This window comes from Haliotis rufescens, unplaced genomic scaffold, assembly GCF_023055435.1.
Source record: "Haliotis rufescens isolate VD_foot unplaced genomic scaffold, xgHalRufe1.0.p SCAF_16, whole genome shotgun sequence".
In the NCBI taxonomy this organism is placed as follows: Eukaryota; Metazoa; Mollusca; class Gastropoda; order Lepetellida; family Haliotidae; genus Haliotis; species Haliotis rufescens.
This window is the reverse complement of record NW_025963846.1, coordinates 21,972,945-21,992,451: the sequence shown is the minus strand read 5'-3', so window position 1 is coordinate 21,992,451 and position 19,507 is coordinate 21,972,945. Positions and strand designations below refer to the sequence as shown.

Sequence of the window (19,507 nt, the reverse complement as noted above, 5' to 3'; positions counted from 1 at the left end):
TATACAACGGAGTCAACATTTCTATGGTACTCTAAAAGACAATTCAAGCTCAATTTAAATGATAATTTAAAGAACTAATATTTCATCATGCAAACAAATCAGCAGAAACACTCCACAGATGACACTGTATTGATGGACATCTTCAATACAAGTTACGTCTCCAAACTCTACAGGACCAGGAACATGACATATATTGGCCATTTTGATTGGTGGGCCAGTATTTAATTATATACCATATTTGGTGTCTGATGTTATTTACATTGCAACATGCTACATCTCAATCAGTGACTTGAGTTCGCTTTAAGGAATTTATGCTTGTGTGGGATCACGCATCACACATTATGTAAGTCACCACAAATAACATTTAAAATGTCAATAAATGCATTAGGTGCTGCTTTGTTTGTTACTAAAACATGAAATGAAAATGTTACAAAAAATAAGCTAACATTGTTCTTACCATCCAAATTTTATTTCATTTGAACACTGTTACTAAAATAGTCTGTAAATAATCGAGTCTGGACCAGACAATCCAGTGATTGACATCATGAGCATCGATCAACGGAATAGGGATATGATATGATTCAGCGAGTCTCATCAGTTGATCCCAATTGCGTGGATAGATGCTCATTTTATCAATCACTTGATTGTCTGGTCCAGACTCGATTATTTATAGACTGCAGTCATATAGCTGGAATATTGCTGAGTGCGGCGTAAAACAACAAACAAACAAACAAACAAAACATAGCCTTAACTGCTCCATGTTTTGGAATAGTTTGATTGTATCTTGAAACAATTGCCAATGTGTCACATTGGTTCCTTCAACATGGAGATGAGAACAGCCTAAGTTAAAAGTTACAATTAACAGTAAAAATATTGCCACCCTTCCAACCCCCAGAGCTCATACCCTGACCTCCAATGTAAATTTTTTCAAGTTTCCATGATCTTATTTTATTCCCAAAGATACGTCTTCAAGGGGTAACCGGATATGCATAATTAACTCCATACAAGTTATCATTTGCAAGAAGTGCAAACATTGTTTAGAGCAAACCCTACCGTATTGTACAAGCACCATCCTGCAATGTCTCACTGTGTACACACTGGCACACAAATCACACTTTGTCACCAAGTTGCATAAATCTGTTCCTCATTACAACAGGGAGCAATACTGGTGGTCCAAATAGTTGGGTTTTAAAAAAAACAAATCCTAGGTATGGGGTCAAACCCTCCAAGTGCTCTGTCAGAACTACTGAACTTCACTAGAGACTGAGATTAGTCTTTAGAGCAGCCAATCCCTGAGTGCTTTGCACCATCTTTACTATTGGGCACTTATACATGTTATGGATGGCAATAGGTAGTGAACATCTTCACAGTAAGCTAAAATGGTCAATGTCCTAAGCCATTTTTACGCGAAGATGTTGTCTTTCTTGCCTGACAGGGTTTGATGGAGAGAAATATTTATGACTTATGGACATTGAGCCTCCTTCAAGCAAGATAGCTCCTTAAGTCAGTTTCCTGTTTGGAATATGCCACATGGTTACAATATATAAAGATGTAAAGACCTTTGCTTTTGAAGATTTATTACCAAATAAACCTGTACCCTGACAGAAACATTATCACTACTACCTTATAAATAAAGTTGACAAATTGTACAATATTCTCAACAGTTCTTTTATCTTTGTGAAAATATCAAAGCCTTTTCTGATTCCAGGAATCATGAAGATATCATATCCCACAACTCTTAATGACACAAATGAATGCCTCATGATAACACACAACATTTATTTCAGTTGGGCAGTGTTATGTTAAACAATCTCACATCAAACTGTAAGATTATGATATTTCAATTCATGGAAATCACAATTGCCAGCCCCACACCTCATTAAAGAGTCCATTAATCACTTTCCATGAACAGCCTGCTATCAAATGAAAATGCTATTTCCTACAACAAACAAAAGGCATAAGATCAATAGCAATGACATCTATATGACTCACCCCGTGACTACCCTGTGTATAACATACCCCGGCCACCATCACAAACCTCATCATCAATATCAGCTAGGGCAATACGGACCAATAATCCCCTTATGTCCTGGTGCCACACGGACCAATCCCAATATAAACTCCAGCCATCACCTTGAGTAATCTCATTAATTATACCAATAATTGCCATTATTAGCTGATTTGCTTGTAGAGAAAATTGTGTTTTTTTAGTGCCATCATTTTGCAGGTTACAGTGACTTATTAATATTAGGCCTTTATGTATTTAACCATCATTGCCATCTCACGACATTCTGATAATTATACCTAATACCTAATGTTACCCTAATCTGATGCAGTGTACTGTATCATATCATGTTTGCATCATTATGATGATAACAGTGGAAGAAATGTGTTGAGGGCCCCATTCCACGATCCGCCGAAGCACTATCTGAAGTCTGTGTTAAAGTATGTGTGTTACAATTGTCTTTGCGCTAACATCGGTTTGTTGAGAGTTGTTTGTTTGTTTGATACTTGCAATTGATATGCAATCAACAAAGTCTCCGAGCCTGATCACTGCATCCATTTAGTCTTCTCTTACAACTTACTATATTACGATATTCTAACCAGGAATCCGCTTGGGTTGAACATAGCCCAGGAAATGAGAGTGAGTGAGTGAGTGAGTATGTTTTATACCGCTTTTAGCAATATTCCAGCAACATCAGAACAGGGACACCAGAAACAGGCTTCACACATTGTACCCATGGGGAATCGAACCCGGGTCTTCGGCGTGACGAGTAAACAAACCACAGGGTTACCCCACTGGCCCCAAGGTAATGATACTGATACTGATTTTGATTAAAATTAACATTTCCTAATCTGGCAGTAACCCAATCATGAATGCTTTAACGCCATAAACACAAATAACAGCAAAATTCAAACACTGTTTCTAATACATTTCAAAACGTAAATCCTTAGCTATTAATTGTCTCACATTTGACAAAATTTTGATATTGAAATAATTATGACAGTATTATTCATATTGTTGAATCACACTTAAATAATACAACACAAGATCAATTTCATGAAGGCAGACACTATAGTCATCTGCCATTCATCATCACTGAGGTATGCTGAAGGAATTAACGATTCGAAAAGGATTCCGCATTCATAGTCACTGAGGCGTGAAACATCCCCCACAGTACAGAGTGACAGACATAACATGAACCTTTGTAGAGGAGAAACACATACACACACGTATATATACATACAAAGCCATTAAAAACATCACCGTCATAAAGACTTGCATTGACCTATTTCAAAATCAGCCTCAACATGTCTGTCAGAAAAATAGAGCTGACTTTCAAAAAACAATTTACATTTAAAAAACAATGCTCCAGTTGGAGATACACTTTCTATTTTGGACCAAGTTGTAATGTAGTCGGCTACAAAAACCTTCGGAAAACACGCCTGTCTGTAATACCTCATAGGATTTGTGAAACTGGGAACCATTCGAAAAAATGTCACATGCACCTCAATTGAAATGACATCACAAAATTGTTTTCTTACCAAAATGAACCATGCTCCACGCAAGAAAATATTTCCCACAAATATTGAGAAGGAGGAAACTCTCTTCCCTTCGGGCACAAAAGAGTTCGAGTGAGTTGCCACTATTCCCGTGGAGGAGAACTGACTAGTTATCCCTGCTGTTACACTGAACAAAGCCAACAGTTCTGATTTATGGCCGAGCTTGGAGCTTGCTCAACTTCAATCCCATCTGCTCTCCTGACTCCTAACCAAGATGGCTGACAACCTCAGTTGGGCCAGTCGGCAGTTTACCATGGCAACCATGAAAGGAGGGGAAGCCAAGTTTAAATGTTTTCGAGAGATGGAAATGAGACATGATTGGCAGTGGAAGTGAACCTGTTAGTTTTAGCAACAGAGATGCCAAGTTTAAGATGGCTCATATCATCTACTCAATGATTGTTTATTGTTTTTGTCTGGACAGAACCAATTGGTGGCAGCAGCGCCATACTGATCATCGCAGACCTGCATATGCCCCAAGGCACTTTGGAAAATACAAAATCTCAGTCTAAGGTAAACAGCTGAGTAATGTAATTCAGTGTCATGAGATTGTATTGCCATTACCCCTTTAATACACTGTTCACATTAAATACAGAAAAAGAAGCTGTGTTTACAACACCTGAAGTTAGCATGTATTCAAAAGTTAACACTAGAGATGTTAAACATGCACATTTCATTCAAAACTTTTAACACATTTTTTCCATACTTAGCAAATTACAATTTTAATATTTTCGACAAGGGTAACGTGAACAATGTAACATAAGGTAGAACAAGACTGAATGAATCCGGCAAACGCCAACCAGCTGAATAAGTCCCACATTGTCATTGAAAACTACCTACAAAAGAAGTCCACTTGATTGAATCGGGAGTACAAAGCAGCCCGCTACCGACTGTCGTCCCATATGCAATATCTTGGGTCCTGCCGATGTGAAGTCTAGCGAAACACAGTAATAAAACTTGTTTCTTTCAATGTGTGAAAAAACGCACAATACATACAGAATTATGTGTCATAATCTAGTAACCGGCTTGCATAATGGATGGCTTCTGAGAGGGCCATAAAACTCGAGACAAAAACACAACTGGCCTGTGACAACATTAAATTTGATCTTAGCCTGTTCCTCCATCAAGGTATCAAATTATCATCTGGGTGAAAAAGATCTGGACTTCACTGCTTATTATGAAACTCAGCCATAAAAACAGCTCCATGGTTCTAACCAGGACATGTGACAAACAAACATCTCTAGAAACTTGTTTGGGATTCATAACGCAGTGATACCTTAATTGGAAAATGTAATTCATTCAAAACCTATTTCTCCGATACAGATCATTAACATTGTGAAACTAACAGGGCTGTATTTGCTGATTAATTAATTCCTCTATGGCTGCCAAAACACAAACTCATCTGCTCCCTTGCAATATGGCAAACCGGTGATCCATGCATAATGGCATAATTAAGATCAAATTTGAGTTTTAATTTCTAATGATTTGAAAAGGATTAAGAGAAGCGTGAGCAATAACAGAGGTTGCGACTATTATGTTCAACCTTGATAGAATGCTATATATTACTCCAGCCCTGAACAAGCATTCTTCAACACAACCCAGCCCCTTTCCACATGAAACCCAGAATAATTATCAAACTATCAACTCAGTTGACAGGATCCGTTATGATTTGAAAGTAAATAAAGAATTGATAATTATCTTCTTATTTCACAAGACAAATTAACACCCAAAGAAAAGCTGAAATACCCCGGCCTCATAAACATACCTGAGCAAATCTTCAAAACATGATCCACATTTAACATGGAGGAGGTACTCCCACCGAGACAAATGCCTCTTTCAGCAACAGTAAAGGCATCAATCTCACCACAGTCTATGTATGCCTGTGGTCCAGGATGTTGGAAGATTTGAGTAAAGTCAAACTAGACTGGCATATTATCACAGCCTTTGGCTCAGGCCAGCTAGACTGTTTTATTATCACCACTACAACCGATGATGTTTTTCCCGGATCTTGCTGATAATTTTTGCAGACTTTGTCTCGTCCTGATGAGGTGCTATAAAATTCAAAAACCTTTGAGTATTGGAGATTTATTATGCAAAAATAATATACAATGTGCATGGGCTGAGCTAATGTGTAGTTTATCTCCGCCACAGCAGCTTTGGTGCACCTAGCTGTGGCCCCACCATGTGCAGGGTCCGACTCTCCCTCCATGCAGGTCCCAATTCCACACATCATGAAAAACATGTGCCCTCACAGAGAGACTACTCCCAGCAAAAAGGCAAAAAGAAGTTGGGAGATGAAACTAGCTTGGATCGTAAAATTTGCTTCCTTCCTGAAACGATGGCAAGATAGCATTTTAACAGCCAGGCATTGGGTGAGGCTGCCTGTATTCTGTAACGCCACCAGACGTCAAATACTTACAGGTGATATTCTGGTCTCGAAAAAGGTTGAAAGAAAACTCACCTTTTCAAAACCCATTTCTCAAAGACCTCAAAAACTTGTTTGAAAACACGGAGTTATTTTAGCAAAAGTTTGTAAACAATGTTCACTTTTTTCAAACTTTGATTTTGATATATGATAAACAAAAGAGGATCCTACAGATACAATACTGAAGCCAGACAAATGTCTGGTAAGCCTAGAATTTCAAAACACAACAGACTAAGGAGCAATGTTTGATTACACAGTCTATTCATTTCCATAACCACGTATGTATTAACAGCATGATATACACTGACAGGTTTCCAGGGAGATTTGCTGGGGATAAGCATGGGGATTTTGGCATTTAGAAAGTACTCCCATGTGGATGAGATATATACCTTGGTGAAAGCCAGTCTTGGTGTGTCTGAGGGGACGGATTACATCAATTCTACACCCTTCTAACATAAACATACCAGTCATAGGACCAGCAGGGCCACATGAGTACAGGGGCAGTTGAAAAATAGGCCACAATAAAACTCACACTAAATGTCAGTACTGTATAGAATCTTGATCCAGATTATTTCCTCAGTGCTAATATAACCCAATGACACACATACTTCACATATCATTTCATGAAGTTGTTCTCTAATGGTCCTTTACTGCAAGTGTGAGGTGAGTGTGGTTTTACACAGCTTTTGGCTATATTCCAGCAATATCACAGCAGGGGGCACCAGAAACGGGCTTCAAACATTGTACCCATGTTGGGAAACGAACCCGGGTCTTCGTCGTGACAAGCGAACACTTTAACCACTAGGCTACCCGACCGACCCTGAGGTGAGGTGAGGTGAGGTGAGGTGAGGTGAGGTGAGGTGAGGTAAGCGGGGCGAGTGAGTATGGTTTTAAGCTGCTGTTAGCAATATTCCAGCAATATCACGGCGGGGGACACCAGAAATGGGCTTCTGAGGTGAGGTGAGGTGAGGTGAGGTGAGGTAAGATTATTGCACTTATATAGCGACGTGCATGTACGTGTGTGTGTGTGTGTGTGTGTGTGTGTGTGTGTGTGGCTGCTTGTACTAGTCCAGACTGATGCCGATTTATAGTGCTAGCTCACTGAGATACCATGCCGCAGTTTAACATGAATGCCCCACTCAGACACAGTATATTGACTCCGAGCCGACCAGTCCTTGTTTTAGCCCCTTAATGCCGAGCGCCAGACAGGGTAACAACAAGTACCATATTTTAACGTCTTTTGGTATGACGCGGTCGGGGATCGAACCACGGACCTCCCGCTCTCCGGGCGGACGCTCTACCACTAGACCACGGAGGCTGTCTATAAAGCCTTAAGAAGTAATAGGCACTTGGGCTGCTTAATGTCATCAGAAAATATGATTTAATCTGAAATTAATACACACAAAAGGCCCCTTCTCTGGATAAAATAACTCAGTCTTGATAAATATGTCTTAAATAAGCTAACTTCAGCAGTTTCTGAGAAAACATGTCTCCATTGCAGACACTATGCACTAAGGAAAATAACATGGATCAAGAGACATAACTCTGTAAAAAAATTAAATGGAGGTCACAGACCTCGGTTTTGGAGGTCTTAAAGTGGAGGAAAAGGGTCATGTTAAGCAACACACAATGCAGAGGCATGGATCTGGAATTATTATTAAATATTAGATTTGTTTATTATAGAAAGTAAGGCTGTGATACAATAAACTTAAAAAAAACAAAAAACCTGATGCTTAGCCATATACTATCATCAAACGATAGGTTCATTGTATGTTGATCATGCGTCAGTCTGCAAACTTTCAGCTAATCAGTAAAATCAGCAGAAAAACAGTCAAGTGTGGACTACATAATCCTGTGACTGAAGGCATGAGCATCAATTCATGATCCCAGGTACACTCACATGCAATCAACCAAGTCACAGAGCCCGACCACCGGAGTCTAGTTGGTCTTGTGACAAGCATGAGGTACTTGGAGCCCGACCACCGGAGTCTAGTTGGTCTTGTGACAAGCATGAGGTACTTGGAGCCCGACCACCGGAGTCTAGTTGGTCTTGTGACAAGCATGAGGTACTTGGAGCCCGACCACCGGAGTCTAGTTGGTCTTGTGACAAGCATGAGGTACTTGGAGCCCGACCACTGCAGTCTAGTTGGTCTTGTGACAAGCATGAGGTACTTGGAGCCTGACCACCGGAGTCTAGTTGGTCTTGTGACAAGCATGAGGTACTTGGAGCCTGGCCACCTGAGTCTAGTTGGTCTTGTGACAAGCATGAGGTACTTGGAGCCCGACCACCGGAGTCTAGTTGGTCTTGTGACAAGCATGAGGTACTTGGAGCCCGACCACCGGAGTCTAGTTGGTCTTGTGACAAGCATGAGGTACTTGGAGCCCGACCACCTGAGACTAATTATCCCCCGCCCAACAAAGTTTGTGGGGGATATAGAAACGGGCTCCGTCCGTCCGTACATATGTCCGTCACGTTTTGTTTCCGGAGCATAACTCAGAAACCGTTCAATATTTTTTCATGACACTTTGCAGGTCTGTCAAGTACATGCTGAACTGGTGCCTTTTGCTATTTAGAAATTTTAGAAATGTTTATTTTTTACGTTTCCATGGCAACAAGATGGACTTAGGTTCTGTCGGGGTAGGGTTCTTTTCTGGAGCATAACTCATAAACCGTTCAATATTTTTCCAACAAACTTTGCAGGTCTGTCATGTACATGCTGAACTGGTGCCTTTGGCTATATAGAAATTTTAGACATTTTAATTTTTTATGTTTCGGGGACTTAGGTTCCAAACTCTTTTTTTTTAACAATTTCCATGACAAGTTCCACCTCGGTTAAAAAAGGGTAGGGTTTGTTTAGATTTAATTATGTCATAAATTCTGCAACCGGGGCGGGGAATATAGCCACGTTAGTGGCAAACTCTTGTTGGTCTTGTGACAAGCATGAGGTACTTGGAGCCCGACCTGGAATCCCCACAGGGACATCAAGGGGAATGACAAATAACCTAACCATACTGAATCTAATGAACTAAGTCAGCTTGTCTAAAACAGGTAGTGAAAACATCATAAAATAGCATTTAATAATTGATTTCCATACCCAATTACACGTTCTGACATCATGATGAAATATACATTTCAAGGAATAAAGTAACACAATGCACGATATTTCTTGTAACTATGGACCTTCCTCCAGCAGTGTCAGTACAAGGGCCTTATGTACATAGCCAAGATGGATTTTAAGCTCAAAACAGAGCAACAACAAATAATAAAAAGTGGAATATGTTAAAATATGTTTGCCTTATTCAATCCTAGATAATTTCGGTACTCATTGCTCTCTAAGTGCCCGGTAATGAAGGAATTATGTTACATCCTGAAGAGAAAGTCTTGACTCCAATACCACTTATCTCCTCCATCAGAGATATTCGAGATGTAAGTTGCCCTATCAGAGTATCTTGCCTTTCTTACACCTTGTACACATGATGAATCACTGACCCTCTTGCCACCCCAAACATATTCAAGTTGTTGTCAGATCCTGAAGTACTTCCTGCCTAGCTCCAGTATATCATGGTTGTGTTCACCAGTCGTGCTACTTCAAGAATATCTACATTACATCCTTGGTGTTTTGTTTGAATAGTCAACTTACAAAGTCCTGATAACAATATTCAGTATGTGAGTGAGTGAGTGAGTTCGGTTTGAAGCTGCTTAGTTATATCACAACCATAAAGGGATCGATGATAGATGGTTAGGTTTTGGTTTGGTTCATTGTTTTATGCCTCACTCAGCAATATTCCAGCTATATGACAGTGGTCTGTAAATAATAGAGGCTGGACCAGACAATCCAGTGATTAATATTATGAGCATCGATCCACGCAATTGGGATGGATGACATGCATCAACTAAGTCAGCGAGCCTGACCACCAGATCCGGTTAGTCGCCTCTTATGACAAGCACAGTTGCCTTTTACGGCAAGCATGGGTTTGTGAAGACCTATTCCACCCCGGATCTTCACGGGTCGGATGTGTGATATGATAGATGGTCACCACTTTGGTCACACACCAGCTTGGGTTAGGTGATGACAAGCCAAGGATCACAATCAGGGCAAATCTTGGTTCCCAAAGCATCAATAGCAGATCCTGGCACAACAGAGGGATGAAAGTTTGAAGAACAAATTATAGTAACTTACACCACTAGGCCACCTGCAAAGTAGTTAAGTAATTCAAACATCCAAATAACTTATTCCTACAAACAACAATCTTTATATTCCATCATTCCGGCTTCGTGATGCTGAGTAACACTGTTGAGAACTGATTGTGATTTCATTATTCGTAATTGTATATTATTACTCACTTATTATTCTGTGTAGTTTTAAGAAAGTTTTGTCATTTGAAATATTAAACGTTTTGAATGAAAATATCTCAAAAAGAATTATGAGTGTGTTACATGTAATTTGACTAGGAAATTGAAAAACATGTGATTCTGATTGGTTTCAGTCATGTTAATGTCTGATTGAAACAGCTGATTATCTATAGAAAAAGTAATTCTTTCTGAATCAATGGCCTTTGAAATTTGAAACAATGATTTTTTTTACAATTATAAGTTACACAAGGCCAATATGCAGTTGCAAAATTATTTGAAATATTTGAAATATGTGTGGCAATAATGTTGGGAGTGAGTTGGGTTTAACGCCGCTTTGAACAGTATTCTGATTATATCGCGGCGTTTAACACTACGGTGAAACCCACGAGCACGGGTATGGTGCTGACAAACCTAGAAACAAAATCGGGGCGAACCCATAATCATAGGTTTCTGGCGTGCCCAAGGGATGCAACTCTGCAGAGTGAATCGGAGCGCCTTAGACCAGGGCCACCCGTGCCCCCATAACATGACAGAAACTGACCAAGAGAGTTTATCTCTAAATATGAGAACATGTATATTTTTTTCTATATCTGAAACTGATGGCATATCTTTTGCAATGAGCGGTGTGACATAACAAGAGGGATACACTGTTACTTCAAAATTCAATTTCGTGAGGTTAAATCTGCAAGTAGTCCTGCTCTACTCTGATAACATAGTAAGTTTATCTTCTAATTATGTAAAGGTTCAGATGATGGCTTAACACTAAGAACACATTTAATATGAAATTAAAAGTTTTATCAACAAACAGTCAGTGACACTGTTACCAGGGCTCTGATCCTTGAATAATTCAACCATCCATTCCAATGAATCATATGAACATCACTTCTCTGTCCATAGCTAATGATGGAACTGTGTGTTTTAGAGTTGGTTCACACATGTTTTCAATGAATCACTGTTTTGAGATGTCAACAAAGCTCTGTTTGACATCAAAGCAAGAGTTTAAAAAAATATAGTCACTACAATAAAGCTTTCCTGGTCATGACACTGTCACCTTAACAGCAACTGCTGACAATGAACTCAAAAAGCAACCACATAAGATAATTTGGTTTAGCCTCATTGTGATAAATTTTCAAAATAAAAATATTGTTTTACAAGTTCAAAAAAGCAAACATTATCGAACATTACAGCAACAGATGTTTTAATTTTATGATTGTCCAACACTAGACTAATACTTAGTCAATGAAAACATGTCTTTAAAATAATCTTTTTCTTTTCCTCAAAAGAACCTTTCCTCTTCTGCTGTTTTAGTATGTGGAATCAAGCAAACTGGACTTGGTTAGTTTGATCTAGACTTGCCTAGGCTTTTAGTAATAAAAAATATATACCTAAAACATATTAATTCCAGAGTCATGGCACAAGACTAGTCCAACACCTGAATACAATAATATTTACAATTCAGAGAAGTTAACTAATTCATCCATGGACCACATATGTGGTTTCTCTTCATTCAGTGAAATCATGTAAATATTGTGTCGATATCATTAAAATAATCACTTACTTTCATGTAGAGACTGTTTCATGCTAATTCTCCATTCAGAACATCTCTTTAAATGGGACTGAATATTTGTGATTACTTCCTTCAGTGAATGTCAATTTCTTAATTACTACGTAAATATCATAAGTAGATTTGTTGATCATGCGACAGCAAGACAAATCCGTTTCAAGTTGTTTGAGTTGTGTCGCATCGGAACACCTTGATGGTTGGTTGTTTTCTAACCAGATGCCAAATTCTATTTCATTTTCTGAAAGCTGAGAAATGACCTTCAATGAGTTTTTCAATACGGCTGAAAAGATTGAGTTGCGGGAAACAAACAACTTCTCAATGGCGCCCTAAAATATATGTTAACAGGGCAGGCCCCTTGCAAGGTTATTTTTGAGGTTATGCCAAGTCCTAAGTGTGACCAATTTGAGTGGGTATTCAGAAAATAGAGAGAGAGCACAACATTTTGCTCCCCATTAACAATTGAATGAAGCACGCCACCATCATGGCCATGAAGCATATTTCACATGTGCAAATGGTTCCGCAAATGGAATAAATATGACAGCCCCAACCAAGTAAAGACTCACGGAATACCACTTACAAGATGAAATAGATTAATGTGCATTAAGAGCAATGAAATATTTTTGTAAACTTAAGCACAAATGAAAGTAATATTGATGTGAAAAGAGAGGAAAATTAATGTCTTTTAAAAATAGAATAAGTGCTTGATTTCAATGCTGCTTGATTACATGAAAAAGGCCGAGATTAAAATTTAACAAATGGCAAATCCTGACAGAACCTTCAAACAAATTTTGGAGTCTGGATTAAGGTTTTCTTTTGAAATTTAATCCTCCTTTCATCTTAATTTAGAAAATAAAATTAAAAGATGTTCAATTAAAACCTATTTCAAAATTAATTTTCATGAAATAGAAAAATAATTTGCAAGAAGTCTTTGGATTACTCGACACCAAAGAAACTCATTTAAAGTCAACTACATCGGACAGGAGGAATTATCACAGTTTGAATGCAACACAAGCACGGCCGAGACTCATTACCTCCAACAAACAAACAGGGCATTCTCAAATTCTTTTGAAGTCCAAATTTCAAACATTACGCTGCTTGGAAGGGGACAATGACGCAATGCTGAAAATTTAAACTTGATTGATTTTCCATCAATTGTGGCCTAAAATGCAGTTTTACAGATGAATTCATTCAGCTATAAATCTAGCGATTGATCTTACGCGAGGGCTTTTTATTACTCATCTGGACCGTGTCATCGAGACGAAAAATTACATTCTGGTCTGCATATACCTCCCCTATGACTAATGCAGTATTTTATGATCGTAGGTTCATCTTGCCCTGATAGGGGGCGCGCCTTTACAGAGGAGCACAGGAAAGCCTGTTTCTAACTGTGAGACCAAAATGTGCTGGAAACGGCCCCTCCTTGGCTCTCATTGTCTTTAGTTTTATTACCTCATTCGGGGATGAATTTATGTCCTTTAGATTACAGTAATTATGCAAATTCTAACGCAAAACATTCACAATGTCACAAAAAGCATATCAGTACATTATTCACAAAGGACGACATGCAAGGCGTCTCTTTCATCAAAACTCTTGACAGATGCATTCAAAAGCATTTTAATCATAGTTGATGGTCAACTTCAACAGCATCAAAGTAAATTCTGTTTTATTTTTCCCAAATTATCAAAATTAAAGTTTGAATTTTATTGTGCATGGAGCATGGGCATTATCCAGGCATCAAAGGAATAAATGACGCAGTATTGGCAAATTTTTTATGTGGCGATAACTCTACGATTTTGTAGTTCTGTATCAAAGTGTTCCATAATCTGCTATGTAACTGATTATTGGGGAGTGAATTTTATTACACAAATATCCCTTTGTGGGTTTTATAAGCCATTAACTTGATTATCGGCAATTAATGAAATATGCATATCTTAAAATACCATCCCCTCTACATGGGCATCCACTGTTTGACAAAAAGTAGCATAATTACTTTGGAGTCTAAAACTGAGCAATTCTTATACAAGATAGCAGAATGAATCATGGTCTAACTTTTTAAAGTTGAGAATATTGTAATCCTGTGAAAAGTCTCCTTTGGAATTAATCACCTTCTTATGACTAATGTACATGACTATGTAGATAAGCTTAATCGTGAAACAAATACAGTGTTGTCAATCAGACTGAACATGACACACTTGCTAAGACCATGTGACACCTGTGTCCAAAGTCTCTGACACTCAGGTTCACCATAATGATAAACTCACAATGGAAGGGAAATAACAAGATTTACACACCACAGGCATGACACCTCTCAATTATATATTGAATAAGCTACATAAGCTTATAATAATATCCAAATTATGAACAAATATGTTTTTAGAAAACATGACAAGAGTGAGTGAGTAAGATGGGTTTGATGCCACTTCGAACAGAAAACTTCAGTTACGGAAAGCATGTCAGCTTCATGTACAAAGCAAGCAGGCCCAGCATGAAGCAAATCATTGACATAGGCTGCATTAGTGACACCAGTCGTCAGAGGGATGGTGCTGAAAGACCATAATTGGAGTAATTCTATGATTTAAACCAATGACTAGCAGATTCCTGCATGGCTAGAGGGGCATCTGCATAGAAAGATTCAAGAAGACAAGGCCCTTGTAAGGTCATTACATAAGTAAATGATATTCCCAATATCAGCTGGTATATATACATAAATACACACATAAGGATATAATATAATATAATATAATATAATATAATATAATATAATATAATATAATATAATATAATATAATATAATATAATATAATATAATATAATATAATATAATATAATATAATAGTCTAATTGTTGAAGCATGCTCAAAGCACACATCATTATTTCCCCAGTCAATGGATCAGTGGGCACTCAATTTTCTTTCTCAGCTCCCTGGGGAGTATACAACCCAAGCTGCCCGTGAAGTGCTTGAAGGTTAACAGTCACATTACCATCCCATCCTACCAAGGTCCCACTCACTGCTGGATGAACAGTCACATTACCATCCCATCCTACCAAGGTCCCACTCACTGCTGGATGAACAGTCACATTACCATCTCATCCTACCAAGTACCCATTCACTGCTGGATGAACAGTCACATTACCATCCCATCCTACCAAGGTCCCACTCACTGCTGGATGAACAGTCACATTACCATCCCATCCTACCAAGTACCCATTCACTGCTGGATGAACAGAGGCATTACCATCCCATCCTACCAAGTACCCATTAACTGCTGGATGAACAGTCACATTACCATCTCATCCTACCAAGGTCCCATTCACTGCTGGATGAACAGTCACATTACCATCCCATCCTACCAAGGTCCCACTCACTGCTGGATGAACAGTCACATTACCATCCCATCCTACCAAGGTCCCACTCACTGCTGGATGAACAGTCACATTACCATCCCATCCTACCAAGGTCCCACTCACTGCTGGATGAACAGTCACATTACCATCCCATCCTACCAAGGTCCCACTCACTGCTGGATGAACAGTCACATTACCATCCCATCCTACCAAGGTCCCACTCACTGCTGGATGAACAGAGGCATTACCATCCCATCCTACCAAGTACCCATTCACTGCTGGATGAACAGTCACATTACCATCCCATCCTACCAAGGTCCCACTCACTGCTGGATGAACAGTCACATTACCATCCCATCCTACCAAGGTCCAACTCACTGCTGGATGAACAGTCACATTACCATCCCATCCTACCAAGGTCCCACTCACTGCTGGATGAACAGTCACATTACCATCCCATCCTACCAAGGTCCCACTCACTGCTGGATGAACAGAGGCATTACCATCCCATCCTACCAAGGTCCCACTCACTGCTGGATGAACAGTCACATTACCATCCCATCCTACCAAGGTCCCACTCACTGCTGGATGAACAGAGGCATTACCATCCCATCCTACCAAGGTCCCACTCACTGCTGGATGAACAGTCACATTACCATCCCATCCTACCAAGGTCCCACTCACTGCTGGATGAACAGTCACATTACCATCCCATCCTACCAAGGTCCCACTCACTGCTGGATGAACAGTCACATTACCATCCCATCCTACCAAGGTCCCACTCACTGCTGGATGAACAGAGGCATTACCATCCCATCCTACCAAGGTCCCACTCACTGCTGGATGAACAGTCACATTACCATCCCATCCTACCAAGGTCCCACTCACTGCTGGATGAACAGTCACATTACCATCCCATCCTACCAAGGTCCCACTCACTGCTGGATGAACAGAGGCATTACCATCCCATCCTACCAAGGTCCCACTCACTGCTGGATGAACAGTCACATTACCATCCCATCCTACCAAGGTCCCACTCACTGCTGGATGAACAGTCACATTACCATCCCATCCTACCAAGGTCCCACTCACTGCTGGATGAACAGAGGCATTACCATCCCATCCTACCAAGGTCCCACTCACTGCTGGATGAACAGTCACATTACCATCCCATCCTACCGGGTACCCATTCACTGCTGGATGAACAGAGGCATTACCATCCCATCCTACCGGGTACCCATTCACTGCTGGATGAACAGTCACATTACCATCCCATCCTACCAAGGTCCCACTCACTGCTGGATGAACAGTCACATTACCATCCCATCCTACCAAGGTCCCACTCACTGCTGGATGAACAGAGGCATTACCATCCCATCCTACCAAGGTCCCACTCACTGCTGGATGAACAGAGGCATTACCATCCCATCCTACCAAGGTCCCACTCACTGCTGGATGAACAGTCACATTACCATCCCATCCTACCAAGGTCCCACTCACTGCTGGATGAACAGTCACATTACCATCCCATCCTACCAAGGTCCCACTCACTGCTGGATGAACAGAGGCATTACCATCCCATCCTACCAAGGTCCCACTCACTGCTGGATGAACAGTCACATTACCATCCCATCCTACCGGGTACCCATTCACTGCTGGATGAACAGTCACATTACCATCTCATCCTACCAAGGTCCCATTCACTGCTGGATGAACAGTCACATTACCATCCCATCCTACCAAGGTCCCACTCACTGCTGGATGAACAGTCACATTACCATCTCATCCTACCAAGTACCCATTCACTGCTGGATGAACAGTCACATTACCATCTCATCCTACCAAGTACCCACTCACTGCTGGATGAACAGTCACATTACCATCCCATCCTACCAAGTACCCACTCACTGCTGGATGAACAGTCACATTACCATCTCATCCTACCAAGTACCCACTCACTGCTGGATGAACAGTCACATTACCATCCCATCCTACCAAGTACCCACTCACTGCTGGATGAACAGAGGCATTACCATCCCATCCTACCGGGTACCCATTCACTGCTGGATGAACAGAGGCATTACCATCCCATCCTACCGGGTACCCATTCACTGCTGGATGAACAGAGGCATATTTTGAACAAAGTCACTTGCCGATTGAAACACCACATGCTATTCAGTGTGGGGCAGGGCCCGAAGCCCAAGAAACTGTCAAGAGTCCAGCTGCCGACCATGGTCCTCCATCCAACTACTCTCCGTGGCCAATGTTGCTTAACTTCGCCTGATTTGTGACCTGTGCGCTGTGCGCTGTGCACACTCAATATTTAATCATGGCATTTTGTAAACAATCGAGTCTGGACCATGAAAGTCATCATCAGCATTTTAGAAACAGATCAGGGATGCACAGCCAGCCATATTACACATCATAACCCAGGGATTCATATAGGATTTTGAATTTAATACCCTTGGCAAGCAACATTAGAAAAAACAACTTTTATTAAAAATTAGGATTTTCAAAGCTTTCATTTTCTTTCAATTTATTTTAACATTGCATTCAATGCGATGATGTAACCTAAGGGTTATAGCCTCTTCTGCCTATTTAATAGTCATGTTATCAGAGAAACACAAGCATGTTGTATCACCTGGTATACACAAAATAACAATTGACTTATTCCACAATATAAATCTTCACTTATACACACTGGCTTCAATTCATTCCCAGTTTGAAGTGACAACTGCTTGCTAGGTTAAATCTACTTATTTGACACATCAACAGCAGGACATATTTTGAAAGAGGACTTGAACTCAAAATGAGATTATAGAAAGCTGACATATTGACCACTGAGCTATACAAAACCCCTTTCATCAGAGTAGGAAGAGTTCTGCAATATTCCAGCAAAATCACAGTCCCGGACTGCAAAATGGGCCCCACACATTGTACAGTGGCAAATCGTACCTAGTCGGTCATCAGTGAGACGATTGAACATTTTACCCACAGTCACAGTCAGCAATATTAACCATACATAACATAACATAATGGCTACCCAACCTTCACTCAGAGTTGATGCAAGTGTTAACACAAATATTGTCAAAGTGACCTGACTGGAAGTCTACATTAGCCTGATAATCAGAACGACCAAAGTTGATGCTTTAAGGAGCATATTGAAAGACAGTTGACATTTGCAGTCACTTGCTAAGGAGGATCATGTGTTAATTCAATTTCCTCCAAACCAAGAAAAAGAAGGTATATGGTAGTCATTACAGACTTTTAAAGGCAATCCTCTGCTTCATAAACTGTGAAACTCTCTGATGAGCTGGAGTGTGATGGGATCCTGGAGACAGGGATGCCGGACCGATCCCTGTCAAGTGAGATGGCCGGCGCTAAGCTATTGATTACACTGGGGGCAGGTCACATGTAATGAACACACTCATCCATGCTTCATCAAACCCCAGCTGGGGACTCAACACACAGCAACTGAGAAGTCTTCAGTGGGACCAGACCATCTCACTACTAAACATGGAATCACTGCAAATGTCTTCATAGCCAACGTCTGGTTTGATGTCCTTGGCCTAGACTAACACTTTGTCAATGAAAACGTGTCTTTCTTCAAAAGAATCTGCTGTTTTCAAGAAAACTAGACTTGGTTATTTGATGTCGACTTGCCTTGTCTTTTTATAAAAAAAATTACCTTAAAAATATAAATTCCACAGTCATGGTGCAGAACTATCCTTGCTCATGTGTGGTTTATTTAGATCCGATTCCTCTCCTTGTTGTGGTTGGTCACCTCTATCATCCATCACAGTGGGATTAGGGCTGAGATGAGTGCAAAGTGTCAGTCTCAAGAGACAGGTACAAAATATCCAATTGGGAATTCGCTTACCACAGCCCTGGCAAAACATATTTAGATACATGGATTAAACAATCAGGTCATGCATACACTGAAGCTGACTTAAGTTATATCTGTATTCAACCATATTAAAAGTCATAAGGAATGGGTGCATAGTCAGAAAGAAATGCGAACATTAGTGACTTGTTGTGTAACCATAGAGTTCTAGATAATGTTTGTCATTAAACAATATATCCCGTGACTAACCACGAGTCCAGGTAGTCCTGTGGGTACCCGGGTCCTACTCAGTGCCTACCCGACCCAAGTACCCCACCCTAGCCCTAGTCACAGGTAGTCCTGTGGGTACCTGGGTCCTACTCAGTACCCACCCGACCCTGGTACCTAAGTTAACCATCCCAGCCCTAGTCAGAG

At 40.2% G+C, this 19,507-nt stretch overlaps 1 protein-coding gene across 6 annotated transcripts in view; it reads right to left on the bottom strand.

The window, feature by feature from the left end:
- The window catches only part of LOC124119254 (plexin A3-like), a 142,438-nt gene that overhangs the window by 86,053 nt on the left and 36,878 nt on the right, over positions 1-19,507 (bottom strand). The window contains exon 1 of one of the 6 annotated variants that reach the window (XM_048396998.1): positions 5,327-5,350. The exons of 4 other annotated variants lie outside the window; for them this stretch is intronic. The gene's annotated coding sequence lies outside the window, so the exon portion shown is untranslated. Of the gene's footprint in view, positions 1-3,546; positions 3,782-5,326; positions 5,351-19,507 lie in introns of those variants that run through there. One more of the 6 variants, XM_048396994.1, reaches the window with a different exon arrangement.